The sequence below is a fragment of the Vulpes lagopus genome, chromosome X, assembly GCF_018345385.1.
Source record: "Vulpes lagopus strain Blue_001 chromosome X, ASM1834538v1, whole genome shotgun sequence".
Classification (NCBI taxonomy): Eukaryota; Metazoa; Chordata; class Mammalia; order Carnivora; family Canidae; genus Vulpes; species Vulpes lagopus.
The window spans coordinates 73,589,925-73,601,585 of record NC_054848.1 but is presented as its reverse complement, the minus strand read 5'-3'; the positions used below and the strand labels follow the sequence as shown (position 1 = coordinate 73,601,585).

The following is an 11,661-nucleotide window of genomic DNA, read 5'->3' as shown; positions in this document are numbered from 1 at the left end:
ATTATCTTTCCTTTTTTAAGATTTTACTTATTTATTCATGAGAGACATAGAGAGAGGCAGACAGGCAGAGGGAGAAGCAGGCTCCTTGCAGGGAGCCCAGTGTGGGACTCGATCCCGGGACTCCAGGATCACACCCTGGGCCGAAGGCAGGGACCAAACTGCTGAGCCACTCAGGGATCCCCAGAATCATCTTTCAATGAAGGAATTGGATTTCATATTTTAGTTTGCATTTCAATTGATTAACTGATCTTAAAATATCACGTTGTAATGTAGTCCTATTGAGTGTGACTATAACACAGTTTGTATAAAAGCAACTTGTCACCTTAGTTCATCAACAACACCTGAACTAATGAATACCAATGCAATAAGACAAGCACTTCCTAGGACGTTGTGACACTTTCAATGTGGTTATAGTTTGTAAACTCAGTTTCTATACTTATCACAGACTGGTAACAGTTCATTATCAGCACTGTTTCAAAGACTACATTTTGCGTAACACCGACTTAGTGCTTTGGATAGATTAGCTTAAGAAATAATGTATGTAAAGCACTCAGCACAGTGAGAGGTGCCAACTATGTACCTCAATAAATATAGCTAGTATTCATGTTAATAATATTATTATTTTTAAAAAATCCGGAATGCATCATGAATTTGCATGTCATCCTTGTGCAAGAGCCATGCTAATATTCTCTGCATTGTCCAAATTTTAGTATAAGTGCTGCTGAAGTGAGCACTCAGGTTAATATTATTAATTTTGTTAATATTATTAATATTATTAAAATATCATCCACCCAGTCTCAAAGGCTTTTCTCATGGTGAAAAGCAGTTTTCAGTAATTAAGGTGTACATAGCTTCAAGTTGAAGTACTGCACACAGACCCCACAAACAGGAGATGTCTACTCTATCAATTCATTCAAAAGCAGATTCTGTCCATGAAAAAAGATAAGTAAAAGTTTGCTTCATTAGGACCCCTTATCTGGCCATATAGTCTTTACCTAGTTTTGGTGAAGACTCCGTTCAGGAAATATCCATGTGTGCCCTATTACAAATTATTATAGTAACTAAGGTTTAAGTAGTCTATTCAGGATGTTGACTACTGAGTCTCCATTTCCAGGAAACATGCCAAACTCATCTAAGTCATGGAGTTCTTGATACTAACCTTTGCATTTTCTCCCCTTACTGGAGCTATTTGAACCCAGGTATTGATATTTTTAAATTGCCTAGTGGCTGCAGGAGATCTCATGGAGTTACAAAATTGATTGAATTCAATTTCCAGATAGCAATGTGCTTGATTCTAGGTCATTAGCCAGAATTTTGAAGACCTCTGGCAAGTGCTTCTCCCCTTCTCTTTGCCAGTTTTACACTCTGTTGGTGGTCTTAATAAATCAGATTACCTTATTGGACATGGGACAAATGCTGTCTACTGTTTATGAATATTCTACCTTGCCTATGAGCCACCAAATCTAGTTTCCTAATTTCCAAAAGAGTTTAAAGTAAGTAGAATAACTTAGTAGTGAATGATAGCATAACAGAAATCTATCAGTAACCAGTATAACAATAGAGAATTTCTTGGGCAAGATTCCCAAAGGTAGCTGAACTCTTCTTATGATACTAAAAAATGACATTAGGCTGCATTTATGGTCCTAAGACAGCTAAAGTGCATGTATACTTTTATCTGTTGTGATTATTTCTATTTTTGTGGAGTTGTTTACTGCATTGCTCTGTTGCTGTCTGGAATGTACATGCACATTTTCTGTATACAAATGCACTTTTTAGTGGTTCAATTCAATGGTTTTAACTTTGCATTTTAAGTACATCATTTTACCATGGTTCTTATTAATTGTTCAATTAGAACTCTCTTCCTATGTTTCTGTGTAAGGCACAGCAGTCTTGAAGCAGAGTAGGATAGACCCAGTCTCCCAACCCCAGAAGGCAGAGATTCATAGTCAGCTCCCTAAAGCTTGTACGAGAAACAACCAGAATGGATATAAAAATGGAAGGTGGCAATAGTCTCCATTATTGGTTTTTCTTGGTTAACTTAAGCTATCTACTGAGCTCTGATTCCAAAAAGATATTTTTAATAGCAACTGCCACAGATACAATTTGTTGTGTAAATAGAATTGGCTCTGAGCAATTCACGGTGCAATTTTAACGCCTGAAAAACAATTAGAAAATGAACATCCTCAGATGTGGGGAATTTTTTTCTTATATAGCTAGGAATAATTTCATTTTTTCATAAAGTTTTTGGTAAAAAAACTGTAGAGAAAAACTAAACTTCTAGACTTCTCAAAAAATTTCAACTGAAATTTGGTTGGACTTGATAAGTAGCATCTTTCCATTTTTTTATATATTTAAGGAGTATATTCTGGATAATACTGAAGAAAAATGAGTTAACTTGGACTTCATTGAAATTAATTGACCATGCGGAGGGGGCTGCGCCACAGGGAGCTCCATTCCAACAGCTCAGGCCGGGGAGCACAGGGCGCCAGGGAAACAGCCCAAGATCTGGCGCTCCCCCTGGGACAGGCAGAGGCCGGGAGGGTACAGGACAGCAAGGACACTCCTGCCCTGAGCTGAGCATTTCAGCGGTCCCGCCCCCGGAGCATCCAGGCCCTGCAGAAGGAGAGCTCCACAGTTACTGCAGGAGCTGAATCCAGGGCTGAAGAGCTGGCCCCTGGTGCTGCGGTTGTTCCTCCTGGGGCCTCACAGGGTAAACAACGCCCACTGAACATCACTGTGGCCTCACCAGATAAACAGCTTAAGCATCTTTCACTGAGCCCTGCACCAGGCAGGGGGCTGAGCAGCTGCCCCAAGTGCTAACACCTGAAAATGAGCAGAGTAGGGTCCTCCCACAGAAGACCAACTAGACAGACAGGGGAAAAAAATTATTGACCAAGCAGCACTGGAAAGTCCCAGGGGAAGTCGAGGGATTTACAGTATACAGAATCAGAGGATACTTCCCCTTGTTTTTTGTGTTTTGATTTCTGTTTGCTCCCCCCCTTACTTTTCTTATTTTTTCTTTTTTTTCTATTTTTCTTCTCTCTTTTTTTCTTTTTTTCTTTTTCTTTCCTTCTTTCTCTTCTCTCTTTTTATTCTTTTCCCAATACAACATGTTTTTGGCCACTCTGCACTGACCAAAATGACTAGAAGGAAAACCTCACCTCAAAAGAAAGAGTCAGAAACAGTCCTCTCTCCCACAGAGTTACAAAATCTGGATTACAATTCAATGTCAGAAAGCCAATTCAGAAGCACTATTATACAGCTACTGGTGGCTCTAGAAAAAAGTATAAAGGACTCAAGAGACTTCATGACTGCAGAATTTAGATCTAATCAGGCAAAAATTAAAAATCAATTAAATGTGATGCAATCCAAACTAGAGGTCTTATCGACGAGGGATAACGAGGTGGAAGAACGAGTGAGTGATATAGAAGACAAGTAGATGGCAAAGAGGGAAACTGAGGGAAAAAGAGACAATTAAAAGACCATGAGGATAGATTAAGGGAAAGAAGTGACAGCCTGAGGAAGAAAAATTTACGTTTAATTGGGGTTCCCAAGGGTGCAGAAAGGGACAGAGGTCCAGAATATGTATTTGAACAAATCCTAGCTGAAAACTTTCCTAATATGGGAAGGAAAACAGGCATTCAGATCCAGTAAATAGAGAGATCCCCCCCTAAAATCAATAAAAACCGTTCAACACCTTGACATTTAATAGTTAAGCTTGCAAATTCCAAAGATAAAGAGAAGATCCTTAAAGCAGCAAGAAACAAGACATCCCTCACTTTTATGGGGAGAAGTATTAGATTAAAAGCAGACCTATCCACAGAGACCTGGCAGATCAGAAAAGGCTGGCAGGATATAGTCAGGGTCCTAAATGAGAAGAACCTGCAGCCAAGAATACTTTATCCAGCAAGCTCTCATTAAGAGAAGGAGAGATGAAGAGCTTCCAAGACAGGCAGGAACTGAAAGAATATGTGACCTCCAAACCAGCTCTGCAAGAAATTTTAAGCGGGACTCTTAAAATTCCCCTTTAAGAAGAAGTCCAATGCAACAATCCACGAAAACAGGGACTGAATAGGTATCAAGATGACACTAAACTCATATCTGTCAATAGTAACTCCGAACGTGAATGGGCTTAATGACCCCATCAAAAGGCGCAGGGTTTCAGACTGGATAAAAAAGCAGGACCCATCTATTTGCTGTCTACAAGAGACTCATTTTAGACAGAAGGACACCTACAGCCTGAAAATAAAAGGTTGGAGAACCATTTACCATTCAAATGTCCCTCAAAAGAAAGCAGGGGTAGCCATCCTCATATTAGATAAATTAAAATTTACCCCGGAGACTATAGTGAGAGATAAGAGAGACACTATCTCATACTCAGAGGATCTACCCAACAAGAGGACTTAACAATCCTCAATATACATGCTCCGAAGTGGGAGCTGCCAAATATTTAAACCAATTAATTACCAAACCGAAGAAGTACTTAGATAATAATACACCTTTACTTGGTGACTTCAATGTAGCTCTTTCTACCCTGGATAGGTCTTCTAAGCACAACATCTCCAAAGAAACGAGAGCTTTAAATGATACACTGGACCAGATGGATTTCACAGATATCTAAAGAACTTTACATCCAAACTCAACTGAATACACATTCTTCTCAAGTGGACATGGAATTTTCTCCAGAATAGACCACATACTGGGTCACAAATCAGTTCTGAACCAATACCAAAAGATCGGGATAGTCCCCTGTATATTCTCAGACCATAATGCCTTGAAATTAGAACTTAATCACAACAAGAAGTTTGGAAGGACCACAAACACGTGAGGGTAAGGACCATCCTGCTAAAAGATGAAAAGGTCAACCAGGAAATTAATGAAGAACTAAAAAGATTCATGGAAACTAATGAGAATGAAGATACAACTGTTCAATATCTCTGGGATGCAGCAAAAGCAGTCCTGAGGGGGAAATACGTTGCAATACTAGCATCTATTCAAAAACTAGAAAGAACTCAAATACAAAAGCTCATCTTACACATAAAGGAGCTAGAGAAAAAGCAGCAAATGGACCCCACCCCCAGCAGAAGAAGAGAGTTAATTAAAATTCGAGCAGAACTAAATGAAATCGAGACCAAAAGAACTGTGGAACAGATCAACAGAACCAGGAGTTGGTCCTTTGATATAATTAATAAGATAGATAAACCATTAGCCAACCTTATTAAAAGAAGAGAGAGAAGACTCAAATTAATAAAATCATGAATGACAAAGGAGAGATCACTACCAACACCAAGGAAATACAAACGATTTTAAAAACATATTATGAACAGCTCTGCGCCAATAAATTAGGCAATCTAGAAGAAATGGACACATTCCTGGAAAGTCACAAACTATCAAAACTGGAGCAGGAAGAAATAGAAAACCTGAACAGGCCAATAACCAGGGAGGAAATTGAAGCAGTCTTCAAAAACCTCCCAAGACACAAGAGTCCAGGGCCAGATGGCTTCCCAGGGGAATTCTATCAAACGTTTAAAGAAGAAATCATACCTATTCTACTAAAGCTGTTGGAATGATAGAAAGAGATGGAGTACTTCCAAATCCGTTCTATGAGGCCAGCATCACATTAATTCCGAAACCAAAGACCCCACCAAAAAGGAGAATTAGAGACCAATATCCCTGATGAACATGGATGCAAAAATTCTCAACAAGATAGTAGCCAATAGGATCCAACAACACATTAAGAAAATTATTCACCATGACCAAGTAGGATTTATCCCCGGGACACAAGGCTGCTTCAACACTCGTAAAACAATCAATGTGATTCATCATATCAGCAAGACAAAAACCAAGAACCATATGATCCTCTCATTAGATGCAGAGAAAGCATTTGACAAAATACAGCATCCATTCCTGATCAAAACCCTTCAGAGTGTTGGGATAGAGGGAACTTTCCTTGACATCTTAAAAGCCATCTAGGAAAAGCCCACAGCAAATATCATTCTCAATGGGGAAGCACTGGGAGCCTTTCCCCTAAGATCAGGAACAAGACAGGGATGTCCACTCTCACCACTGCTATTCAACATAGTACTGGCAGTCCTCGCCTCAGCAATCAGACAACAAAATACATTAAAGGCATTCAAATTGGCAAAGAAGAAGTCAAACTCTCCCTCGTCACCGATGACATGATACTCTACATAGAAAACCCAAAAGACTCCAGCTCAAGATTGCTAGAACTCATACAGCAATTTGGTAGCATGGCAGGATACAAAATTAATGCCCAGAAATCAATGGCGTTTCTATACACTAACAATGAGACTGAAGGAAGAGAAATTAAGGAGTCAATCCCATTTACAATTGCACCCAAAAGCATAAGATACCTAGGAATAAACCTAACCAAAGAGGTAAAGGATCTATACCCTAAAAACTATAGAACAGGGATCCCTGGGTGGCGCAGCGGTTTGGCGCCTGCCTTTGGCCCAGGGCGCGATCCTGGAGACCCGGGATCGAATCCCACGTCAGGCTCCCGGTGCATGGAGCCTGCTTCTCCCTCTGCCTGTGTCTCTGCCTCTCTCTCTCTCTCTGTGACTATCATAAAAAAAAGAAACAAAAAAAAAACTATAGAACACTTCTGAAAGAAATTGAGAAAGACACAAAGAGATGGAAAAAATTTCCATGCTCATGGATTGGCAGAATTAATATTGTGAAAATGTCAATGTTACCCAGGGCAATTTATACGTTTAATGCAATCCCTATTAAAATACCATGGACTTTCTTCAGAGAGTTAGAACAAATTATTTTAAGATTTGTGTGGAATCAGAAAAGACCCCGAATAGCCAGGGGAATTTTAAAAAAGAAAGCCATAGCTGGTGGCATCACAATGTCAGATTACAGGTTGTACTACAAAGCTGTGGTCATCAAGACAGTGTGGTACTGGCACAAAAACAGGCAGATAGATCAAGGGAACAGAATAGAGAACCCAGAAGTGGACCCTTAACTTTATGGTCAACTAATATTCGATAAAGGAGGAAAGACTATCCACTGGAAGAAAGACAGTCTCTTCAATAAATGGTGTTGGGAAAATTGGACATCCACATGCAGAAGAATGAAACTAGACCACTCTCTTTCACCATACACAAAGATAAACTCAAAATGGATGAGAGATCTAAATGTGAGACAAGATTCCATCAAAATCCTAGAGGAGAACACAGGCAATACCCTTTTTGAACTTGGCCACAGTAACTTCTTGCAAGGTACATCCACAAAGGCAAAAGAAACAAAAGCAAAAATGAACTATTGGGGCTTCATCAAGATAAGAAGCTTTTGCACAGCAAAGGATACAGTCAACAAAACTAAAAGACAACCTACAGAATGGTAGAAGATATTAGCAAATGACATATCAGATAAAGGGCTAGTTTCCAAAATCTGTAAAGAACTTATTAAACTCAACACCAAAGAAACAAAGAATCCAATCATGAAATGGGCAAAAGACATGAAGAGCAATCTCACAGAGGAAGACTTGGACATGGCCAATATGCACATGAGAAAATGCTCTGCATCACTTGACATCAGGGAAATACAAATCAAAACCACAATGAGATACCACCTCACACCAGTGAGAATGGGTAATTAACAATCCAGGAAACAACAAATGTTGGAGAGGATGTGGAAAAAGGGGAACCCTCTTACCTCCCCCAGTTGGTGGGAATGTGAACTGGTGCAGCACTCTGGAAAACTCTGTGGAGGTTCCTCAAAGAGTTAAAAATAGACCTGCCCAACGACCCCGCAATTGCACTGTTGGGGATTTACCTCAAAGAATTAGATGCAATGAAACGCCGGGACACCTTTGCCCCGATGTTTCTAGCAGCAATGTCCACAATAGCCAAACTGTGGAAGGAGCCTCGGTGTCCATCGAAAGATGAATGCATAAAGAAGCTGTGGTCTATGTATACAATGGAATATTACTCAGCCATTAGAAACGACAAATACCCACCATTTGCTTCAACGTGGATGGAACTGGAGGGTATTATGCTGATTGCAGTACGTCAATCGGAGAAGGACAAACAGTGTATGTTCTCATTCATTTGGGGAATATAAATAATAGTGAAAGGGAATATAAAGGAAGGGAGAAGAAATGTGTGGGAAATATCAGGAAGGGAGACAGAACATAAAGACTCCTAACTCTGGGAAACGAACTAGGGGTGGTGGAAGGGGAGGAGGGCGGGTGTTGGAGGGGAATGGGTGACGGGCACTGAGGGGGACACTTGACGGGATGAGCACTGGGTGTTATTCTGTATGTTGGTAAATTGAACACCAATAAAGATTAATTTATTAAAGGGATCCCTGGGTGGCGCAGCGGTTTGGCGCCTGCCTTTGGCCCAGGGCGCGATCCTGGAGACCCGGGATCGAATCCCACATCAGGCTCCCGGTGCATGGAGCCTGCTTCTTCCTCCGCCTGTGTCTCTGCCTTTCTCTCTCTCTCTGTGACTATCATAAATAAATAAAAATTAAAAAAAATTAGAAAAAAAAGATTAATTTATTAAAAATAATAAAATAAAGAGAGAACTGGAATGCTACAGTGAGAAGAGTTCGTGTTTCTATCAAGGTAGGAAGACGGGAAAACAAAATAAAGAAAAAGCATCCAAGGGGGAGGGGCCCCACTAGTAGCTGGGGTAAGGCCGTGTGGTGAGTGCCCCCAGGACAGGAAAGCCCAGGACCGGAGAAAAGGAGGTTTACCAATCTTCTCAGTCCAAAAGATGCTACCAGGGAACTCCGGTAGGATCCCAGGAGGGGCGGAGATGCCCTCAGGCTCCCAGAGGCACTAACAGAAGAACTGCACTGGGGAGAGCATGCCACATACCACTGCCGAGCTCCCTGAAGAGCTCCAGCACGCGAGCCAGGTGACAATGAATTCGTATCTTTCTAGAGTAACTCTAAATGTGAGTGGGCTAAATGGCTAAATGATCCCATCAAAAGATGCAGGGTTTCAGACTGGATAAAAAAGCAAGACCCATCTGTCTGCTGTCTACAAGAGACTCATTTTAGACCTAAGGGCACCTATAGCCTGAAAATGAAAGGGTGAAGAACCAATTACCATTCAAATGGTCTTCAAAAGAAAGCAGGGGTAGCCATCCTTATATCAGATATTAAAGTTTATCCCAAACACTGTAATAAGAGATGAAGAGGGACACTATATCATACTTAAAGGATCTATCCAAAAAGAGGATCATAACAATCGTCAACATTTATGCCCCGAATGTGGGAGCTGCCTAGCCTATCAATCAATTAATAATCAAAGTTAAAAAAAAAATTAAAAAAAAAATAAATAAAAAAAAAATCAAAGTTAAGACATGCTTAGATAATAATATACTTATAGCTGGAGGCTTGAAAATAGCGCTTTCTAAAGTCGACAGGTATTCTAAGCACAACATCGGCAAAGAAACAAGAGCTTTAAATGATACATTGAAACAGATGGATTTCTCAGATATTTACAGAACTTTACATGCAAACGCAACCGAATACACATTCTTCTCAAGTGCACATGGAACTTTCTCCAGAATAGACCACATACTGGGTCACAAATTAGGTCTTAACAGATACCAAAATATTGGGATCATCCCCTGCATATTTTCAGACCATAATGCTTTGAAATTGGAACTAAATCACAAGAAGAAGTTTGGAAGGATTTCAAGCACGTGGAGGTTAAGGACCATCTGGCTCAAAGATGAAGGGTCAGCCAGGAAATTAGAGAAGAAAAAGAAAGATTCATGGAAACAAATGAGAATGAAGATACAACTATTCAAAATCTTAGGGATACATCAAAAGCAGTCCTGAGGGGGAAATACATCGCAATACAAGCATTCATCCAAAAACTGGAAATAACTCAAATACAAAACCTAAGCTTGCACCTAAAGGAGATGGAGAAAAAATAGCAAATAGATCCTACACCCAGCAGAAGAAGAGAGTTAATAAAGATTCGAGAAGAACTCAGTGAAATAGAGACCAGAAGAACTGTGGAACACATTAACAAAACCAGGAGTTGGTTCTTTCAAATAATTAATAAGATAGATAAAGCATTAGCCAGCCTTATTAAAAAGAAGAGAGAGAAGACTCAAATTAATAAAATCATGAATGTGAAAGGACAGATCACCACCACCACCAAGGAAATACAAACAATTTTAAAAACATATTTTGAGCAGCTATACACCAATAAATTAGACAATCTAGAAGTAATGGACGCATTTCTGGAAAGCCACAAACTATCAAAACTGGAACCTGAAGAAATTGAAAACCTAAACAGGCCAATAACCAGGGAGGAAATTGAAGCAGTCATCAAAATCCTCCGAAGACACAAAAGTCCAGGGCCAGATGGCTTCCCAGGGGAATTCTATCAAACGTTTAAAGAAGAACCATACCTATTCTCCTAAAGCTGTTCTGAAAGATAGAAAGGGATGGAATACTTCCAAACTCGTTCTATCAGGCTAGCATCACCTTAATTCCGAAAACAGACAAAGACCCCACCAAAAAGGGAGAATTATAGACCAATATCCCTCATGAACATGGATGCAAAAATTCTCAACCAGATACTAGTCAATAGGATCCAACAATACATTAAGAAGATTATTCACCGTGACCAAGTGGGATTTATCCCCAGGATGCAAGACAGGTTCAACACTCATAAAGCAATCAATGTAATTGATCATATCAGCAAGAGAAAAAAGAAGAACCATAGGATCCTCTCTATACATGCAGAGAAAGCATTTGACAAAATACAGCATCCTTTCTTGATCAAAACTCTTCAGAGTGTAGAGATAGGGGGAACATTCCTCAGCATCTTAAAAGCCATCTATGAAAAGCCCACAGCAAATATCATTCTCAATGGGGAAACACTGGGAGCTTTTCCCCTAAGACCAGGAACAGGACAGGGATGTCCACTCTCACCACGGCTATTCAACATAGTACTAGAAGTCCCAGCCTCAGCAATCAGGTAACAAAAAGAAATAAAAGGCATTCAAATTGGCAAAGAAGAACGCAAACTGTCCCTCCTCACAGGTGACATGATACTGTACGTAGAAAACTCAAAAGACTCCACCCCAAGATTGCTAGAACTCATACAGCAATTCGGCAGTGTGGCAGGATACAAAATCAATGCCCAGAAATCAGTGGCATTTCTATACACTAACAATGAGACTGAATAAAGAGAAATTAAGGAGTCAATCCCATTTACAATTGCACCCAAAAGCAGAAGTATCTAGGAATAAACCTAACCAAAGAGGTAAAAGATCTATACCCTAAAAACTATAGAACACTTCTGAAAGAAATTGAGGAAGACACAAAGAGATGGAAAAATATTCCATGCTCATGGATTGGAAGAATTAATATTGTGAAAATGTCAATGCTACCCAGGGCAATTTACACATTTAATGCAATCCTTATCAAAATACCATGGACTTTCTTCAGAGAGTTAGAACAAATTATTTTAAGATTTGTGTGGAATCAGAAAAGACCCTGAATAGCCAGGGAAATATTAATAAGGTCAACCGTAGCTGGGGGCATCACAATGCCAGATTTCAGGTTGTACTACATAGCTGTGGTCATCAAGACAGTGTGGTACTGGCACAAAAACAGACACATAGATCAATGGAACAGAATAGAAATTCCAGAAGT

At 39.9% G+C, this 11,661-nt stretch overlaps 1 non-coding gene across 1 annotated transcript; it reads right to left on the bottom strand.

The window, feature by feature from the left end:
* Positions 1-627: 627 nt before the first annotated feature.
* Positions 628-734, bottom strand: LOC121483642. Its single transcript, XR_005985771.1, has one exon. It is a non-coding gene; the product is annotated as a U6 spliceosomal RNA (small nuclear RNA).
* Positions 735-11,661: the final 10,927 nt, after the last annotated feature.